The sequence below is a fragment of the Poromitra crassiceps genome (assembly GCF_964638095.1).
Source record: "Poromitra crassiceps genome assembly, chromosome: 3".
Classification (NCBI taxonomy): Eukaryota; Metazoa; Chordata; class Actinopteri; order Beryciformes; family Melamphaidae; genus Poromitra; species Poromitra crassiceps.
Window position 1 is genome coordinate 91,213,165 of NC_139625.1, and position 22,209 is coordinate 91,235,373.

A 22,209-nucleotide genomic window follows, 5' to 3' on the forward strand; every position below is an offset into this window, starting at 1 on the left:
CCCTTTTTCACGAATGAAAACTAGACGTTAACTAAATAAAAAACAAAGTTGTGATGACAATGAGTTTGGAAATTCTAGAGAAACATTTAAGTGTTACTAGAATTCTCACAGGCTACGCACGCTCGATTCCTAGGGTGGAGACTGGAGAAGCCTCAGCCAGGAAGGATTTATTACAGGTCACATCATAAGATCAACTTCAGCAACAGTCTAGTCTACGTCTAGTCTTTGTTCTTGCCTGCAACTTTGCTTGTTGCCAGTTCTGGTTTCCCAGATATCAAGTGTATTCACCTTAGGAGTCAGCCAATTATTTCCTATTGTCTTGACACTTCCTGTGACAGCACAGCACTTATATTGTGTTCATTATGTTATCGGCCTTGAGAATCATCTGCTCAATGTGAAATTGCAGCCAGTGAGTCAGACTAGGTTTGACCAGAGTACATAGATGGCGTTTTCAGCAAGAAGTCATAACACAACTCGGTCAACTGTGTGTGGTTACATAAGGTGAATGACATCACTGATGATGTCACAATGCCTGACATCATCAGTGTATGTCACAAATCACTTACGTACAGGGCCATTGTGTCATCAGTGATGTCATAAATCATCGGTGATGTCATAAAATCACTGATGATGTCACTGTAGCTACTGATTTATGGCATCACTGATGATGATAGAAATTGTGACATCATCAGTGATGTCACAATCCTCCCCTGTGGGGTCTATAAGTAGGATTGTCTCTCACGAATGATAATGTCAGTTACCCATAAAGAGAGCGGTGACATGGTGTCGACAAGTCATGGAAAATCTCTGTCTCTTCCCGGAGTTCAGTGTCCCAAACACCCTGATGCCATGCTGGTCGAGGACTGCAGAGCCGGGGACATGATCTGTCCCGAATGCAGCCTTGTAGTGTGTGCCCGCGTAATCAATGTGGGCTCAGAGTGGAGGACAATTAACAATGAGAAAGACACAAAAGATTCATCCAGAGTGGGAGACGCCCAGAACCCGCTACTCAATAAGGGAGACTTGACGACCATGATAAGCAAGGGAAATGGTGCAGCTAGCGTTGATGAGTTTGGTAACTCAAAGTACCAGAACCGTCGTACGATCAACAGCTCGGACCGGGCCCTGCTCAAAGCCTTTAAAGAAATCACCACCATGTCCGACCGCATCCACCTTCCTAGCGATATCACTGACAGAACCAACAACTTATTCAAGAAAGTTTACGAACAGAACAGCGTTAAAGGGCGAGCACATGACGCCATTGCGTCAGCCTGCCTCTACATCGCATGCCGACAAGAAGGGGTTCCAAGGACATTTAAAGAGATCTGCGCCGTCTCCCGTACCTCCATGAAGGAGATTGGCCGGTGCTACAAGTTGATCCTCAAGACACTGGAGATGAGTGTGAACCTCATCACCCCAGGCGACTTCATGGCGCGCTTCTGCACCAAGTTGGGTTTGCCCAGGCACGTCCAGATGGCTGCCAACTTCATCGCCAGGAAGGCAGTGGAGTTGGACCTGTTGCCAAACAGGAGCCCCATCTCTGTGGCCGCGGCAGCCATCTATATGGCCTCACAGGCCTCCGCTGAAAAGAAGAGCGAGAAAGAGATTGGAGACATAGCTGGTGTCGGGGATGTGACCATTAGACTTTTGTACCGACTCGTTTACCCACGTGCCGCAGACCTCTTCCCTCCAGATTTCAAATTTGACACACCTGTCGACAAACTGCCTCAATTTCGCACACTTAATCCCGAGTAATAAATACCCTTCAAGCGCTCTGTACCAAATATGGATGGAAGAAGCTCTGGAGTGAAGGCATTCCACTATGCTTTTTTCTGGACGGCCAATGCAGCCGGTAACATAATAATAACCGGCCAGTTAAAATGTATTGAAAAAAGATGGAAGATGGAATCATTTCTTAAATAACATTTTTAGCAAACAAAATCTTAATTTTAAATCATTTGGCGTTTATTTCAAAATGATTTAACTTCACTGCGGTCCGCGAGTTCAAAGGGAGCCGCAGCTGCTGCACACCGCTGTTAATTAATTCAGTTTGGGTTTGAATTTACAGGCCCGTTAAGAACTATAATATATACACATAACATTTAAACCAATAAAACAAAAAACAAACACTATGATCCAATCCAACAAATGTAGCCTATTAAATGAACAGCTGATGTGTGGTCGGTGCATGCATTGACTGTGTCCTGTAATTGCCGATGCTTTCAAATTGATAGACCCTTTGGTGAAGCTGTCTTTCCTACCAGCCTTCTCAAAGATGCAGAAGTTTTCTTCTCCGCACACCTCATGTCAAACAGTGAACTGCCATTCTGGGTTGAATCTTTTGTCTTTTTCACTTTTGGTGGCACCAGCCACCAGTTTCTTCGTGAGGAGCAATATCAGGTGCTTGACACTTTTCTTCTGTCTTGCTGGCCTCGGCTGAAGTACTTGTTGCACCAGCGTTAGATTTAAAAAAGGACTGGCCTGGGGATGTCTCCTTCCACAATTTGGTTTCCACCTGCGTCAAGATCAAAGTTGGCCCTGCAGTGGCTGGCGGGACATGCTGCAGTGTGCGCCATTTGAATGGCACGCTACATTTAAAGACAGCGTCTGCTATATTTTTCTTTTTTTCACCAGACACTCAACATAATAGCGGGTGAAGAAATATATATATGCATGTCTATATTTAAGTTGTAGCCTATTGGCAACATCACTTATATATCGCTATAGATCACACAATATTAGTCAATTTTATACAAGGAATCTATTTGTCATATTTCCAACTGTCCACTTTAAGCCGGCGACCTTTTAATCTGCCGGCCCACCACGGCATGTGATACCAGCAGAATCCCTGCTCCCAGTGGGTGCTGTCCATCATCACTGATGATGTTACAATGTCTGACATCACTGATGATTGCCTCTCAACCACACGAGAAATTACCAGAGAAATGTTCCAACAGTGAAGTCCAATGCGCTTCAGCCAAGTTACTTCAGCCTGGAGAGCTTTGAGGCATCGGGCTAAAGAGGGTCTTCAAGTCCAGGAGACAGGCTTCCAAGCCCGTTTTCAGACATGTGAAGGTGACAGCTGCACTGTGTAAACAGCACATCTAGGCCCAACTGGAATGGAGTGGACTGAAGTGGGCTGAAGCAGCTGAGATGCACCTGTGTAGCAGTAGACCCTGCGCTCTGATCCTCCTTTGTGCTCTGCTGCTGGGAGTGCTTTATGCCTACTACACCTCTCGACAATACAGGTCCTTTTTTGTGGTGGGAAATGGAGAGAAAACAACACGAAAGAGGTCCAGTTTCGCAGAGAGAAATACAGAGAAAACGGCTCCAGTCAGGGAGAAGCTGCTTCAAAGAGCAGAGAGCTCCACCTGGTGGCTCCTGACCATCTGAAGTACAAGCAGCCAAGCATCCTGGTGGACCATACTGTCGTGGTGACAATGACCCCCTGGTTGGCCCCGGTGGTCTGGGAGTCGACCTTTGACCCCGAGCTGCTTGACAGCATCTACAGGCCGCAGAACATCACCATAGCAACCACCATGTTCGCTGTGGGCAAGTGCATCCGCTTCTTGCCAGACTACCTGCGCACGGCGGAGCAGCACTTGGTTGGTTTCAGGGTGACCTACTACGTCTTCACTGACCAGCCCCACAACATGCCCAGTCATGATGGTCGCCGGCAGACAGCTACAGTGCATGAGGTGCCCATCTCGAGGTGTTGGCAGGAGATCTCAGCTCGTCGTATGGAGCTGATGATCGAGGAGGAGCTGCTGGCCCGGGCGGACTACATCTTCTGCCTGGACGTAGACTCCAACTTCCACGGCCGCTGGTGCACCGAATTGCTGAGCCCCCCCTGTTGGCCGTCATTCACCCAGGTTACTATGCAGACCCTCGCAGCAGGTTTCCGTATGAGCGGCGTCAGTCCCGAGCGTACGTTGCTCCCGGTGAAGGGGACTTCCATTACTGCGGCGGGGCGTTTGGCAAGACACCCAGCAAGACACCCAGCAAGGCATCGAGGCCACCTAGCACGAGGAGAGCCACCTCAACAGGTACATGTGGATCAATAAGCCCAGTAAGGTGCTGTCGCCTAAATACCTCTGGCAGGGCTTCAAAAGCAGAACATCCACATCATCCACATCATGCGCTTCTCCGGAGTCATCAAGAACTATGCAGAAATACAACCCATCTGAATACTATACTAAGATATGCCCCAAGATCTCATGTGTAGTATTGTATTGTATTTTGTATTGTAATAGCATTCCTTTTTCTGTTGGCCAAGACCTCAGGACCACAATGGAAATACGTTTAACAACTTTATTGTGATATCCTTGATTAGTTATTTTGTACTCTATGACTGTTGGTGTATTGCATTTTTTAAATTTGTCTAAATAAATTAATTTATTCATTCATGTCTATGATGTCATAGGATAGTGGATGTTGTTGATTGGATGGCATCACTGATGATGTCACAATGTCTATCAACACTGATGTGACAATGTCTATGATGTCATAGGATGTGGATTGGGTTTGTGTAGGTCGCCAACCGGTGGATGTTGATTGTATGACGTCAGTGTCTATTACATCACTGATGATGTCACAATGTCTATCAACACTGATGTGACAATGTCTATGATGTCATAGGATGTGGATTGGGTTTGTGTAGGTCGCCAACCGGTGGATGTTGATTGTATGACGTCACTGTCTATTACATCACTGATGATGTCACAATGTCTATGATGTCATAGAATGGTGGATGTTGGCTGTGTTTATGTGGGTCGCCGCCCCCTGTTGACCCCCCCTGTATAATACGAGGGATCAGCGTGACATCACGACACCTGGATATGGCACCCGAAACTGCAGCAGTTAACTAGTGAGTTATGCCAAACAAACTTTATTTTATACGTTTTTTATACATTTTATACGAAAATTTCCACTTTGAAAAAATGGCCACCCGAAAAAATAACCGTAAAAATTCCGTAATAGCTGACAGGAAATACGCTTGGTTTCAAACTGTTCACTAGCAACACAACTCTGTGAATAGCATCTATACTTCTTCCTAACAGCAGAAACAGTAATGCATTGATTGGTCTTTGTAAAACACACTCATTGGCTCTTCTTGTACACGCCGAGTGGAGGGTGTGGCTTTTGGCCTGTAGCCAGTTAGCGGAGAGCACTGAGCCTTACACTGGGTTAGGGTTAGCAGCGGAGAGCACTGAGCCTAAAGGTTCTTGCACACAGAGTCCGAATTGTTCGCTGCGTTTTTTTAATCCGTCATCCGAAAAAAACACGTCACGCACAGATACCTTGCACACTGAGTCCGATGCGTTAATTATCCAATATTCGTTGCGAATATTCGCAACGAAAAGAAAACTACCGCGATCCTATTGATCCACAACTGGCAGTGTGTCTGTGTGGCTCTCTCTCTCTCCCCCCCCCCCCCCCCTTCCCCATACACACACACACACACACACACACACACACACACCGCGTTCCAAGCTGGTCTGCAATCACCCGGCACATTCTGTCTTTTAATTCCAAATCTCTGTATTCCTGCTTTGTCATAAAATGCTTTGTGCTGGGAGACGAACTGAATTAACTTCTCAGACGCCATTTTTCATTGTGAATAGCAACACTACGGCAGCTCTGAGTGGTCAAACACCTGTCAAAACGATTTCATGGATGCGGAAAAACGCAGAAAATCGAACCTCGTCCGAAAACTTAAATGACGGACGTAATTGTCGGACTCGGTGTGTCAATGATGATTGACACAAATGAGGTCGTATTTTTATTTTTTTCGTGCGTCAATTTCGGACGAAAAAACGGACTCTATGTGCAAGGACCTTTACACTGGGTTAGGGTTAGCAGCGGAGAGCACTGAGCCTTACACTGGGTTAGGGTTAGCAGCGGAGAGCACTGAGCCTTACACTGGGACCCCAGCTGGTGTAATTGATTTCTGTGGCCACGCCAGGGCTAAATGTAGTGGAGTATGAACAAGGCCCGTTTATTATGGGATGCTCATGATTAGCTCGTTACTCAGCTCACCGAGGCTCATCTAGCCATTTTGTCATGGTTCGTTCTTTTTGACGTTTTTTCCCTCTGCTGTGATATGAGACAAAAGATACTGAGAAAAACACACAAATATGTTGCTAAATGTCAAATGTGGAAAACGGAAAACAAAAGCAGAGGGAGGAAGGAGGGGAGAGACAAAAATAGAGGGGGGGCAGCGGAGTGATTTTTCAGCTAATTTCATGCTCCGCATTGTATTGTCATGCTTTAGTAATTGTGCCTCAATGCCACATGAGCGTTGGAAACACTGGCTGCCATAACCCAGTGGATACAAAGGTTCTACCAGTCGTAATAACTAATACATGTTCACTAGAGTAGATGATACAAAGGTTCTACCAGTCGTAATAACTAATACATGTTCACTAGAGTAGATGATACAAAGGTTCTACCAGTCGTAATAACTAATACATGTCCACTAGAGTAGATGATACAAAGGTTCTACCAGTCCTAATAACTAATACATGTCCACTAGAGTAGATGATACAAAGGTTCTACCAGTCGTAATAACTAATACATGTCCACTAGAGTAGATGATACAAAGGTTCTACCAGTCCTAATAACTAATACATGTCCACTAGAGTAGATGATACAAAGGTTCTACCAGTCGTAATAACTAATACATGTCCACTAGAGTAGATGATACAAAGGTTCTACCAGTCCTAATAACTAATACATGTCCACTAGAGTAGATGATACAAAGGTTCTACCAGTCGTAATAACTAATACATGTCCACTAGAGTAGATGATACAAAGGTTCTACCAGTCGTAATAACTAATACATGTCCACTAGAGTAGATGATACAAAGGTTCTACCAGTCGTAATAACTAATACATGTCCACTAGAGTAGATGATACAAAGGTTCGACCAGTCGTAATAACTAATATATGTTCACTAGAGTAGATGATACAAAGGTTCGACCAGTCGTACTAACTAATACATGTTCACTAGAGTGCTGTCTTGGCCTGCCTGATGCCTCTCTTTAAATTGGCTCTAGCAGCCCGTGCTGGACCTCATCCTCAGACCTGAAGGCGTTGTTCCGCACCTTCAACAGCACTTTGACCTCCTTTGTCATCCAGGGCTTCTGGTTAGGGTACACCTGAATGTGCCTGTCCACTGTGACAGTGTCAACACAGTGTTTGATGGAGCACAGTACAGTTGAGGTGTACTCTTCTAGGTCCTGCTGCTTGAAGACGTCCCAGTTGTTTGTTGTTTTTCAAAACAGGCCTGCAGCTGCTGAGAGGCATCTTGAGTCATGAGGCCAGATTTTAACAGTCTTGGTTATGGGGGGGGGGGGACTTTTTTTCCTAAGGGGGGAGTATGCTGGTATTAAGAGCAGAGACATGTGATCAGACGAGCCAAGGGGGGGTAGCTGTGTGGCCCTGTAACCATGTTTGATATTGGAGTAGGCTTTATCCAGAGTATTTTCTCCCCTGGTAGCACATTTGATGTGTTGGTGGAACTTGGGAAGCACTACTTTCAAATGAGCATGGTTAAAGTCACACGCTATTACATGAACTGCCTCTGGAGAGGTGTTCTGTTGGAGGCAGATGGCATTGTGCAAGTGACCAAGAGCTGAGTTAGCATCAGCGTCGGGTGGTATGTACACAGCGGTTACCATGACAACAGTAAACTGCCGTGGAAGATACGTGGGTCTGCATTTGACAGTCAAATACTCCAGGTCTGGAGTTGCAATGGCTATCAATGGTCGTAGAGTTGGTACACCAGCCGTTATTCACATAGATGCATAGCCCCCCTCCTGTGTTCTTACCGGAGTTATTGTTCCTGTTGTGGCGATGGGCTGCGCGGCCTGCTAACTCGATAGCCGTATCCGGTATGGATGAGTGTAGCCAGGACTCCTTCATCAGCAGGATGCAACAGTCCTGTACGAGTCTGTTTGCTGCAACCTGTAGCTTCAGATCATCCATTTGATTTGGGATGGATCTGGCATTTGAGAGGAAGATGCTGGGAAGTGGCAGTTTGTATGGAGGACGCCAGCCCGGCAGCCCCGCTTTTGCTTCCTCTCGTTGTGCCGCCTTCTCCTCCTGCCTGCGGGGATGATAATCCACGAAGAGCCCTTCTCCTCCTGCCTGCGGGGATGATAATCCACGAAGAGCCCGGTGTCCGGGCTATGTCCTACGGTGGGATTGCGGGAATCCCGCACATTTTCCTGAATTCCCGCATATTTTCAATTTATAAAGGGGGAGTAATCCCGCAATGGTTTGCGCAGACCGATCTATGTTTGTGCGGAACGGTGCTTAATGCATTCAAATCACTGGCCGGACGCTTACACGAGCGGACCAAATTTCACTTCCGTGACCCGTTAACAACAAACATTAGCATGCTCGCTCTGTCCCTCAGTCCTCTCTCCACATCAACGCTCCTCTGCTGATTTCTCGGTGGATACAGCTGTAGAGCTGTCACGATTCCTCGAGTACCTCGAATAACTCGAATAATTAAAATGATCGAGGCCAAAATGATTCGCCTCGACACGGCATTTAGAGACTGTGTTTCTCACGGACGCTTACTGGTGTGGCACAGCGCTCTTCCGGTGTAAACACGTGAGGACACATGATCGCAGACAGACCAGAGAGGCAGAGCTATAGCGAGCGGACCCCGCAAAATGGAACGAGGCGGCGGAGAAAGCAGACAGGAGGAGCCGGGAAGGGAAGAACCAGGGCCGAAAAAGCGACCGAAACTGTCTAAAGTGTGGGATCATTTCACGCTGAAAAAGGACACGAACTCAGTGGTGTGCAAGTACTGTAACGATACTTGCATATCACAACAGTACCTCGTCAATGCTTCAGCACCTGAACCGTAAACATCCAGTCTACGCATCCACCAGCGCATCTACGTCGAGCGGAGCAAGGTAACGTAACGTTAACTATACACAACGCTAATGTAAATGTATGCTAATGATTGCTACTTGATATTAAGACTAGTAGTAGTTGTGCTGCTGGCTTGCCACGTTGCCAATATGACTATTAGTAACTGCATTCACGCTGCATTTTTTTGATGTGGCTTGCCGTTTTCTTTGAGAAATACAAAGCTCAACCTAACATTAACGTTAGCGGCTAATTTAACAGCGTTGTGTGTGTGTGTGTGTGTGTGTGTGTGTGTGTGTTAGGGATGGGCATCGAATTTCGAATTTTCGAATAATCTTGTTATTATCAAGGTCGACTTTTATTATTGAAATTCGAAATTCGAAAAGAAAAAAAAAAAAAAAAAAAAAAAGAAAAAAATTGTGAAATGTTGCATTGTCTCCCCTGATTCTAAGTATAGTCAAATCGCTTGGTTTGAGCAAGTAAAACAATTTTTATAAGCATTTTAAGCAAGGTTTATGGAAAAATGAATGGCGGATGAAATCCCATGAAGAGGGAGAGGGGGTGACTTTGGCACCCCTTTGGCACTCAGACCTGAGCCTACTAAATATTTAATGAACCACTCATGATTGTCAAAACTGTTTTTTATTTTCGAAAATGTCAATGTCATGTAACATGTTCTTTACTTCAGTGGTGCAATGCTTGTTTGAGCTAAAAATCCAATCCAACATTTCACTCACAAAAAAAAAAAAAAAAAAAAAAAAAAAAACATTTTTTTTTTTTTTTTTCGAATTTCGAATTAAATTCGAATTTGGCCAGCGAATTTCGAATAGTGTTTTTGCTAGAAATGCCCATCCCTAGTGTGTGTGTGATCACACTAGCCTGTTGGTGTGTGAGAGAGAGTGAGTGTGTGTGAGAGAGAAAGAGTGTGTGTGTGGAGAATGTACATTTACACACCCTAGACCGGTCGACTCTTCTCATGATGATTGCAAACAACTATTTAATTGGTGCATTTTAGGCTCCAATTATTAAACCACCTGAACTGTTATCTTGCTATTCTGATATTTGTGTCAATAATAGGCAAACAGGTCTAGGGTGTGTAAATGCGCATTCTCCAGTTTTGTTATGAACTTACCTAATAAATACAGTATCAATATTAATTATTATTTCACCTCTTTTTCAGCGGATCACAGCGTACTATGGACAGCTTTGTAAGGACGGGTGAAAAAGATGAATGGTGCCACTGCCAGTTCTATGCAATTTAAAAATAAAAATGTTGTTTTTTCTAAGAAAGAAACTAATGTAGTTGTTTATTTGAAGAGATTTATCTTATTTTTTGGTGTATAGTTACGATAAGCCTTTGAAAACACAAAAAAGGGTTCTTATCCGATTACTCGATTAATCGATGGATTATTCGGTAGAATACTCGATTACTAAAAGAATCGATAGTTGCAGCACTATACAGCTGCTTGCAAACATGATAGATCGCTGGCTAAAAAGGAAAATGACGTCGTCAGAAGGGGGACCCGCTCAGAAAAAACAAACAGGACAAGTCGAACAACAAGGCGATTCTAGCTGTAACGTCAACGTAACACCGAGTAACGTCAGTGTCAGTGATGTTTAGCGTTACGTTATTGACGATGAAGAATCTGATATCGATAATGAGGTTAATAATAACGTTAATCCTCCTTATGCCGAGTGCCAGTGATGTCAACGTTGTTGTCGCAAGTCAAATGGCATTTCTCATAAAGCAGCCGTGAAAATCTGGTGGAAGCATTTTCAATAAAAAGTGAAACGACACACAGATGGTTTATAGTGGACTTTCCATGCCTGCCCATTCACTTGAATAGAACTCTCTCCAATGCAAAATTCGAACAGGTTTAGTTGCCAGTAATGACAGTAAGAAAGGTAGATGTAGTGAGCAAATATGATTTAATATTCCATAGCTCTGACCTAACCAAATCTAACTGACATCACTATTGTGAACACAAAACAAAGAACACTTCTGATATAATATGATATTAGTGTTTTAGTAGAGTGTATCACTCAAGACAAAAAATGAAGACTTTCATAGAACCAAAAGCCTATGGCTTAGTCTGCAGAAAAAACACAACAAAAGCCATAGTAATTTAGACTCAGGTGTGCATAAACTACTTTGTTTTTTAAATACAAAAATGTGAAATTACAGTATTATCGCTTATTGGACAGGAGTAGCAGTAGCAGGTATTTGTCGTTATAGTATCGCCTGAAAAAATCTCCCTCAAAGTCTATAAATCCCCCCCAAAATATATAAATCCCCCCTATCTGAAGAACACAAGGGGGGAATTCCCCCCCTAGTTTGCAAAGTGAATTTTAAGCCCTGCAACATGCCAACAACACTAACTACTACTGCAGTGTATATCACAGTTAACAGAGTAGAGTACCCAACAACACTAACTACTACTCCAGTGTATAACAGAGTACCCAACATGCCAACAACACTCTAACTACTACTCCAGTGTATGTCACAGTTAACAGAGTACCCAACAACACTCTAACTCAGGGGTGGGCAACTATTTTTCATGGGGGGCCACATGAGAAACCCAGATTGTTGCCGGGGGCCGAACAAATATTGTCATGCCGTAACCCATGGATGGACAACTTTGATGATAGAGAGGGCCACAAAAAAAATGTCCTCGCTACCAGATTTTGCTGAGGGCCGAGGGCCGAACGGCACCAGCGCAAAGAATTTGGGGCATTTGAAGCCAGGTTTAGAGGAATAACTCATTTTAAATTAACAGTTGTGATGTCATAGTCTTAACCACCAATATTTGATCCTTTCTCACTCACTCCTATGTCACCACCTGCTCTCCCTGCAGGGCTTGAAATTAACTTTTTTGACCACTTGCCAATATGGCTGCTAGATTTTAAAGTTACCAGCTAATTAGAATTTCCACTAGTCAAAATGTTTTTCTTGAAATAAACCAGAATATGAGTGGGTTAATTTAAGCATAAGTATCAGTAAGTGGCCCGGGAGGATCAAGGGTCACACCAACAAAAATGCACTCTTGAAGCTAAATAAATCCAAAACTAACAAGTTAATTATTAAAATTTCTACTTCAATGTAGAACAGTCATTTCTTACACATGAGATTACTTTTAGCCTTTTAGTCATAAAGATTATTGAAAGATATTCCATATTCCAGACTGAAATGTTATAACAGAAGTGGAGTATTGGCCAGAATGACATGAACATTTGGATGGGACGGGAGTCGTGGGGGACCGTGGGGGCATCCCTTTACAAGTTTGTACATTTAGCTTTATACTAGTCTCGCTTGCCAGACTCTCCCAGCAAAGAGGCTGGGAGAGTCTGGCTGGAGACGCTTTCTATTGTGGACTTCAGGGGAAAAAGGCTCTTTACAGCCATCCACCAAACGTACCATGCAGGCTGCTTCATTGCATAATCCACATCAATGGTTTTCAGCGTGTAGCAACGAGCTAGCGACTAGCGCTGCTGTTGTTATTGTTTCAAAGGCAGCGGCGCAGGCATTTGAGCTCGGCAGATTCCACACGTACAGCAGCAGAGACATACAGATTTGACACGGGGGGCGTGGAAAGGAAATGCAAATATGGTCGCAGCCGCAGTCAGAGCGGGTCGGAGCCAATGCAGAGCTTGCAGGGAGCGGAATGGGATTTCCATCCGGCACCGACTGAAATGGTCGGCACCAATGAGAGAGCTAAGTCCACCATGCTGCTTCAACCCAGTCAGACTACAGAGTACCCAACAATCACTCTAACTACTACTGCAGTGTATGTCACAGTTAACAGCGTACCCAACAACACTCTACAGTAACTACTACTGCAGTGTATCTCACAGTTAACAGTAGGGGTGGGGGGAAAAATCGATACACCACAGTATCGCGATATTTTGCCTGACGATATCGTATCGATATTTGGACGCCAAATATCGATATTGCAAAAAAAAAAAAAAAAAAAAAAAAAAAAAAAAAAAAATTTGTTGCAGGCCATGCCAGGCCACCGGGCTACTATAAACTTTAGTTCCAAGGCCAGCAGTAAACAAACGGTAGCATATTTTCATTTTGTTTTAACAGTAACAGTTTTGTCATAACAGTCATTTACAAATTCCCCAGTTACTGAATGGGCTGCACAAAATGTTTTGTGTAAGTGAAGTGAAGTTGCAAAAACTACATAAGTACAGTAGTCCACACACACATCCAGTTAAGGTGGACTGTAAGTAGACTGTAACAAACAGTTCAGTTTGTCAGGTGCATGCAACTATGACATAACTTTATGAAAGTTGTTGGTCTGTCTACTTGACAATGTTGCTGCAATAAAATGGTTGAAGTCAGATGTACAGACTGAAAAATTGTTCTTATATAAACCAGATGTTGACAAAGTTTTCCTTTGGGGACATCATTTGCAGTTGAAAAAGTAAGAAATCGCAATATATCGAAATATCGCAATATTCAATATATCGCAATATCGATATATCGCAATATCGAAAATATCGCAGTATCGCAATACTATCGTATCGTGACTCAAGTATCGTTTCAGTATCGTATCGTGGGCATCTGGTGATTCCCACCCCTAGTTAACAGGGTACCCAATAGGGCTGTCAAAGAATATTCTATAATCAAATATATATTGGAATATGAAAATTTATATGAAAATGTATTATTAGTATTATATATATATATAATTTTTTTCTTTTTCCCCCCCCTCCATTTAACCAGGTAAAAAACCTGGCCAAAAGGGCAACATAAAACCATACATTGTTTGCCTGGTTATTTAAAAACATTACAAAAGTGTAGGCTACTACTGTATTAAGTACTGACTCAATAAATATGAAAAAAAACATTTTGAAATAAAACAAATGTTTATGTTCAAATAAATATACCAAGTAGTTATATAAGCTCTCTGGTTGTATTGGTTTGCCTTGCCACGCACGAAAAAGATAAGTATTTTAATATATTTGAACGAATATGTTTTGAAACTTTAGAGGGAATATTCTAATATGATTTTGACAGCCCTAGTACACAACCCAACAACACTAACTACTACTGCTGTATGTCACAGTTAACGGAGTACCCAACAACATTGGCCGTGGGTTCAGCCCGCGTCGAAATACTCGCACAATAACCTTCACAGTTACTCCCTCTCTCTCCCTCCCTCCCTCCCCTAGGCCTCAGCTAGGCCCATCATGCATTATGCATGGGAGTTAAGTAAGCTACATTTAATTTCCCAATCAGCTGTTGGCATGGCTCGTAATGAGATGCTAATAGTCGAGGAGCCTGAATTCCCTGAACAAGAGTCCCTTGGCGGAGAGAGAGAGAGAGAGAGAGGGAGAGAGAGGGAGAGAGAGAGAGAGAGAGAGAGAGAGGGAGAGAGTTTAGGATTGCATAATCACCCCAAAGATACGGACTATCTGCATCAGGCAGTGCTCTGCCATGTTTTTGGTCTCATTGGGTTTCTGTTGATGTGTGTTTTATTTTCTGTCTCTTATGTCATGAATTAGCCTTGTCAGCAGGGGGGGTTGGCAAGGGCCTGTGGAAAGACAAAAGAAGGGAGAGCAAGACAGACGGACATAAGAAGCAGGGAAACAGTGTGTGCGTGTGTGTGTGTGCGTGCGTGTGTGTGTGTGTGTGTGTGTGTGTGCGTGCGTGCGTGCGTGTGTGCGCACGTGTGTGGCTGTGTGCGTGTGCGCCGTGTGCAAGTGAGTGATAGTGTGTGTTTTATTTAGGATTTAATAGTAATCCACTAGAGACAGGAGATCTGTCTCCCCTGTGTTACATTGAAAGAGTGCTGATTTGAAACTACTATAACTTCTGTGGCAGTGAGGAACTCCACTCATGGCCGGTTTATGGCCAGACTCCTCTATTGAAAAGGTCATACCGCCATATTGGAAGTAATTACAATCCTTTTTCACAAGTCTCCTGAATTACAAAGAAGAAGAGCTGCCTCTCTTAAAGGAATACACCCACATTTTTTGGTAGATCATCCCATTGGTGAAGATGTCTTCTATCTAAAGCAGGGGTGTTCGAAAGCCCCAGAGGGGCTCCAAACAGTTTCAGGGAAGGCTCAGTGAATGGACGTTTTAATATTTAGTTATTATTTAGGGCTGTCAAAGTTAACGAGATAATAACACCACTATTTTTTTAACGCGCGATTAACGCATGCACTTTCTGTGATGTTTGCGCCTTGGTTCGCCCCGTAGTTTTGGAAATCAGGAAGTAAAGCAGAAATAAACCTCTGTGAGGAGCAGAAAAGGAGGAAGAAAAGGGTGTTAATGGCAAGTTCAGCTTCAAGTAGGGTGAGCAGATGTCATGAGTAGAAGACGGTAGAAGGGAGCAAAACAAACACTGCGGTGCACACACGTGTACTACAGTAGCTGCGCGCCGCGTGACGTACTTCGCCATAAACAACAACACATTGTTTCTCAACAGCTGGCTTGCCTTCTCCTTCGGTACGTAGGCTACTCGTCTCATCTGCAGAATGAAATGTTCAACAGCTTTCTGCCTCATCTGCTGCTCATTTTGGGCACATTCTTGTCAAATATTTATTTGATAGTAACACCAAAGTAAAACCAGAAATCCCAATATAATATAATATCGCAGGTGGTGTTGCTCCATGGTTTGTGTTTTGCGGATTCACTTGTGTTGTTCAGTCCCCCCTCAGCCAGGCAAGAAGCCTGCTGGAGAGGAGAGATTTCCCTTCTCTATTCTGTCCTATAGACCAGACCAGAACAAATGAAAATCACAACAATGTTGCAACTTCACCCCCCGAATCACACCGAGTCTTTTCAACCAGCTTATATGTGAAAGAGACCTGAGTCTTCATTTGCTGATATTTACTGTAGTCTTCACTCGCCTACTACACTGCTGCTATAGACGGTTTTCACGGAATGGTCAGTCCTCCACTTTAATGTTTTTTTCCCCCTTTTCTGTCCATAGCCAACACTGCAACAGGAAGTGAGTTGGGGTTCAATTTTGAATGTTTTTGTTGTCAAGATAAAACCGTCTATTGACGGTTTTCACCAGAGCGCAACCCCACAGCATTCGGCGATTAACTATGGACAATCATGCGATTAATCGCGATTACCGTAAATTCCGGACTATAAGCCGCACCTTTTTTCCCGTTTTTTGGCCTTTTTTGGCCCCTGCGGCTTATATAACGGTGCGGCTTATCTATGGATTTTTTCAAAAAAAAAAAAAAAAAAAAAAAAAATCTCTCTTTTTTAGCACTCTTTCTAACTATAAATCCACTTCTGTTTTAATTTCCTCTCTTGCCCTCTTTTCACCACACTGTATGACACTGTATGACACTGTATGACACTGTATGACACTGTGTGCACTGTAAATAACAACACAGGTGGTGTTGTGTTATGTTGTTTTGTTGAAATGTTAATAAATGGGAGCATTACATATGGTAATTAAACATTAAAACACAATAAAAAAAAAAAAAAAAAAAAAAAACATTAAAACACCCGCGGCTTATAGTCCGGTGCGGCTTATATAAGAAAAAAATAGTCAACTTTGAAGGTGCGGCTTATACACCAGTGCGCCTTATAGTCCGGAATTTACGGTAAATATTTGAATCGATTGACAGCCCTATTATTATTACATCACTGTAGTTATCAAAAGGAGATCATATAGAATCTTCTTTATATAAAAGGGAGCAAGTGGCCAGTCGTTCCCGTCTGGCCCCATGCCGGGTGGGATCCAAGCAGAAACTGTAAAGTGGACGAGCCAATCAGCGACCTGCCTCGTAGCTGACATCGTGACCTGACCTCCACACCAACCACATATATGAAACATTCCAATCCGGCTTCAGAACACACCACAGTACCTAAACCGCTCTGATCAAAGTCACCAACGACCTCCTCCTCCCCTCTGATTCTGGCTCCCTCAACATTCTCCTCCTCCTCAACCTCAGTGCAGCCTTCGACACTATTAACCACTCCATCCTCCTCAGTCACCTACAATTCATTGGCATAACTGGTTCAGCACTCTCCTGGTTCAGATCCTACCTGTCAGACAGACTTCACTACATCTCCATCAATAACTGCAAATCCCACACCACACCAGTCTCACATGGAGTCCCTCAAGGCTCGGTGCTTGGTCCCCTCCTCTTCATCCTTTACATGCTCCCCCTAGGTCACATCATCCGCTGCCATGGACTACAATTCCACTGCTACGCCGACGACACCCAGCTTTACATCTCCAGCAAAACCATCACAACAACAACTTCCTCAAACTCAACTGCAATAAATCGGAAATCATCATCATCAGCCCTAAATCCCTCCTCCCAGAACTTCTCACTCCACATCGACACACAGTCACCCCCTCCCCCATGGTCAGAAACCTCAGCATTATCATGGATCCAACCCTCTCCTTCAAGTCACACATCAACAACATCACCAAAACATCCTTCTTCCACCTCCGTAACATTGCACGACTCCGCCCCTCCCTCTCCTCCTCAGCTGCAGAAACACTCATCCATGCCTTCATCACCTCCAGACTAGACTACTGCAACAGCATTCTCTACCGCCTCCCTTCCACTGTCCTCCATAAACTGCAATACGTTCAAAACTCAGCTGCCCGGTTGCTCACTCACTCCCGCTCCAGAGAACACATCACACCCATCCTCCAACACCTCCACTGCCTTCCAATACAGCACCGAATCCATTTCAAGATCCTTCTCATCACTTACAAAGCTCTCAATAATCTCGCCCCCTCATACCTGACAGATCTCCTCCATCGCCACTCCCCCACTCGCCACCTCCGATCTGCCGATGCCAACCCTCTCACACCCATCATCAAGACCAAGTACCGCACCTTGGGGGACAGAGCCTTCGCCATTGCTGCCCCAACCCTCTGGAATTCCCTGCCCGTAACTCTGACACACTCACTTCTTTCAAAAACCAACTCAAATCCCACCTCTTCAAGAAAGCCTACAATATCTGACTTCTACCTCCACCTTCCTTTTTCATTTTGCAACCCCCATATTTGTTTTTGTTCTGTATTTGTGTAAAGTTTTATGTTATACTGTTTGTAAAGCATCTTTGAGTAACTTGAAAAGCGCTATATAAGTCATATGTATTATTATTATTATTAGAGTGAATAGATTGGCCCCTATGAATCGATCTATGGATCGGGCCATTTGCCACCGATACCCGATCTAGAATTTTGTGCTATATCAGGGCCGATACCCGATACCAGTATCGGATCGGCGCATCCCTATAATGCCTCCGGCCCGGCTATCGCTGGCGGAGGCATAACAAACAACAAATTATGTGACCAAACTGATAGGCTAAATATCGGCTAAATATCGGCCACTGCAATCGGTGAACAGCACCTTTTTTTGCCGATAGCCGATTGCAGTCAACAAGGCCAATATCGGCCGATACCGATATATGGCCGATATATCGGTGCATCCCTAATACGAACACATCTTTTATACCAGAACATCCATATATTTTATAATGTAGCACATCTAAGCAAAGTCTCTCTTTCATACGGTCTCTATTTCTCTCTCGACTTTCACACCCAAAGCAGTTGCCCTTGAAAATGAGCAGTTGATAGTAGTGAGAGGAGACAGGCTCTTATATCCAAGTGCAGAATCAAGCCGCTCCCAATCTCATCACGGCAGCATAATCTCAGCACTTTGAAAGTGAGGAGATTAATTACCTTAACTATATAATCTGAATAAAGACCTGTTTATCACACACACACCTTAATTGGATGTAGTCCTGTGGGAGACCAGCAGCCTGGAGCCTGGCCAGAGAGCCAAGTCCTTGACTGATCCGCAGCATTGATTTCCATTCCCAAACTGTTCAGGCTCTGCTGGGTGGGTACTGCTGTGTAGCATGGACACACAAGTACATCTTAGGGCAGAATGTCAATGGTTAAAGTGATCATCTCGAAGATTTCCATTTAGTTGTCTTTGGCGACACCTATGGCGATGAGTGGTAATTGCAGGTGAGATCCAAACAGTGTTGCATATTATGTAACGTTACGTTAGTCAGTTTGTTTGGCCATAGTAACCATAGTAACCATAACAGAGACCGGAAAGAAAGGAGCTTGTTATTCTACTTCACACAAGAGTTGTCAGAACCTACACAGTAGTTGAAGAGTGAGTCCATTGTGTTAGCTCCGCCCACTTTCTCTGGGGTGTCTCCACAGACACCCAGTTCATAAATGCTGCAATACTGGAAATGCAAAGGCTTCCATAAATGGGCCATAGGCTCAATAACCATTGTTTTAACTCAGTCGGTGATAGATAGTCACTTAACACGTTCACTGCCGTTGACGAGATATCTCGTCTTAAAAAAAAAACGGTTGACTGCCGTTGACGAGATATCTCGTCTTAAAAAAAAAAAAAAAAAATTTGACGGTGGGACGTCGATCAACCCCTTTTACATCTCATATTAAAATATGGGAGGTATTGAATGTGTATAATCTATTTTACCGACCCACTAAGTGGCGACAGTGCTCTCCAGACGAGAGAAAGCCAAGCAAAAACAGCCGTGTGAGGAAGCCATTCTCATGAAAATGGATTGGCGAAAACGCTTTCGCTTTCGCGCAGGGAGCTGGCGGTGGGGGATTGCAAATTTGCATAATAGATTACGGGTGGAACACACTTTGAAACACGCAGCATAAATAAGACCAGAATCGCAAAAGCTTCATCAAAGCTCTCAACCGAAACCCCAAGAAACGAGCGAGCCCATCCAGACTCGCCCAAAGAGCGGCCGCCAGCAGACAGGCAGCAGCAGCAGCAGCAACTCGCTTGTGACACGCCCGCTGCAGAGCCAGGGAGGCAGGAGGAGAACACACACGGAGGGAGGAGTTTGAAGGAGAGGGGGGTTTCCTGCTGTTATGGAGGAAATTACTGTTCAAAAGTATTGTTTAGATGTCTGACGTCTTACTGATGCCAAAAATGAATGGTTAAAGTGACTGTTCTTTTCGAATTTCACAAAAAGGCATTTTTCTCAGCTTAAATTTTCAGACGCTGAAACCATGCTGTATTCAAGTGCTAATGCCTACATAACTACTAACTCTACAAACTAACTCTTTTAGACAGAGAAAGCACACATTCTATTAGTTATTTTGAGATATTTTGTGTTCACAAAATCTTAGCAGAAAATAATCCTCGGCTGTTGAAAGATGAGCCAGAATCCTAAAAAAAAAACCTTGGCAGAAGCTACCTACAGTAAAAAAAAAAACGGCTGGCAGTGAATGTGTTAACAGACATTTATTTACATGAAAATCTTTGAGATTATCACATTAAAAAATAATATTTTTGACCGGTTATTTATGTCAAAAATATTATGTCATGTCGGTGTACAGGTTGATTTTATTGCATATACCTGTGTTGCCAACTTGGAACGTTATAGTCGGTACAGACGTAGCGACCTTTATTTAGTAGGCTATATTTAGCAGGACTAAGATGGAAAAACTAAACCTAGGAAGTCGGTGTGCTAGAATGATGAGGAGGTTTAACCTTGTCTGATATCTGTCCATCAGAAGATGGAAGAGGCTTTCAGCAGGAAATGCTAGACTGCATCTGCAAGTGTGACCAAAAGCAAAAGCATCAAACATGAGGAAAATGTGCTTTGAGTTGTTGTGACTTAGGTTTGACGCCAAAGCTTGTTTGGAGTGGACCCCACACACACTTACAGGACAGGAGGTTAATAGCCAGTTACTCTGCTATGACCTCCGCAGTCTGCCAACACACACACACACGCACGCACGCACTCACACACACACATACACACACACACACACACACACACACACACACACACACACACACACACACACACACACACACAGTCAGTCAGGTAGGATGGATGCTAGCTCAGCCTGTGTAGGAGTGTGTTGTAATCTAATTCAGAGGGAAAAAGGCATGGGGACAATGGTGGGAGGAGAAGAAAGATAGGAAAGGAAGGGCATTAAACCAAGGAAGAGATAGAAGGGAGGGAGAGAGAGAAGGAGAGAGAGGGAGAGACAGAAGGGAGGGAGGGAGAGAGAGAAGGAGAGAGAGGGAGAGACAGAAGGGAGGGAGGGAGAGAAAGAAGGAGAGAGAGGGAGAGACAGAGACAGAGCTCCATCTGCTGGCAGTGGCGATGAATGGCAGAGTAAGCTGGTGTAGGACTGGTCATGTAAATAGATGGATTTCGATCTAATACGATCTTTATTTGAATTTGATGTATCAAGTTAGAATGGCTGAAGCCAAACTGCAAGATTAAATCTCTCTCTCGCTCTCTATATATGTACAGTATATATACTATATATAATATATATATAATATATATATATATATATATATATATATATATATATATATATATATATATATATTTATATATTATTTATATATATATAGACAGACAGATTTAGAGGAATATCTAATTTTAATTTAGCACTAGGATTAGACTGTTGTGATGTCATTATTCAGTTTTAACCATCAATAATTGTTTCAATCAATCATCAATTATTTAGAGATTTTTGTCAATTATTTGTGCTGTTATGGTTATTATTAGCTTAGTCACTCACTTCTACATTAGCTTACACTGCTCCCACTTTTTTGAAAAATAACTCAATCTTGCTTCACCCAAAATGTTATTTTCACCAGGCCCCCCACAGAGAAACCAGCGAACCCCGTCACACCGTCAACGCAGAGGATTGACAACAGGGACAGCCGCGCGCTGTGGCCCATACAGACATCAGCTACGCGCGAGAGAGAGACAGACATCAGCTACGCGCGCGAGAGAGAGAGAGACGGACATCAGCTACCCGAGAGAGACAGACATCAGCTACGCACGAGAGAGAGAGTGAGAGAGACAGACATCAGCTACCCGAGAGAGACAGACATCAGCTACGCACGAGAGAGAGAGTGAGAGAGACAGACATCAGCTACGCGAGAGAGAGAGAGACAGACATCAGCTACGCGCGAGAGAGACAGACATCAGCTACCCAAGAGAGAGAGTGAGAGAGACAGACCTCAGCTACATGAGAGAGACAGACCTCAGCTACGTGAGAGAGACAGACCTCAGCTACGTGAGAGAGACAGACCTCAGCTACGTGAGAGAGACAGACCTCAGCTACGTGAGAGAGACAGAACTCAGCTACGTGAGAGAGAGAGACATCAGCTACCCGAGAGAGAGAGAGACAGACATCAGCTACGCACGAGAGAGAGAGTGAGAGAGACATCAGCTACCCGAGAGAGAGAGAGAGACAGACATCAGCTACCCGAGAGAGAGAGAGACAGACATCAGCTACGCACGAGAGAGAGAGAGAGACAGACATCAGCTACCCGAGAGAGAGAG

General features: G+C 43.9%; 1 protein-coding gene and 2 pseudogenes across 3 annotated transcripts in view; 2 read left to right on the forward strand and 1 right to left on the reverse strand.

The window, feature by feature from the left end:
• The window catches only part of adck1 (aarF domain containing kinase 1), a gene marked incomplete at both ends in the record, with an annotated part of 257,552 nt that overhangs the window by 197,163 nt on the left and 38,180 nt on the right, over window positions 1-22,209 (reverse strand). The window lies entirely within an intron of this gene.
• On the forward strand, window positions 781-1,755 carry LOC310774244 (transcription initiation factor IIB pseudogene; annotated as a pseudogene). The gene has a single exon. The product of its transcript is annotated as a transcription initiation factor IIB pseudogene (transcript).
• On the forward strand, window positions 1,786-4,187 carry LOC310774245 (globoside alpha-1,3-N-acetylgalactosaminyltransferase 1 pseudogene; annotated as a pseudogene). The gene is made up of 2 exons: window positions 1,786-1,852; window positions 3,277-4,187. The product of its transcript is annotated as a globoside alpha-1,3-N-acetylgalactosaminyltransferase 1 pseudogene (transcript).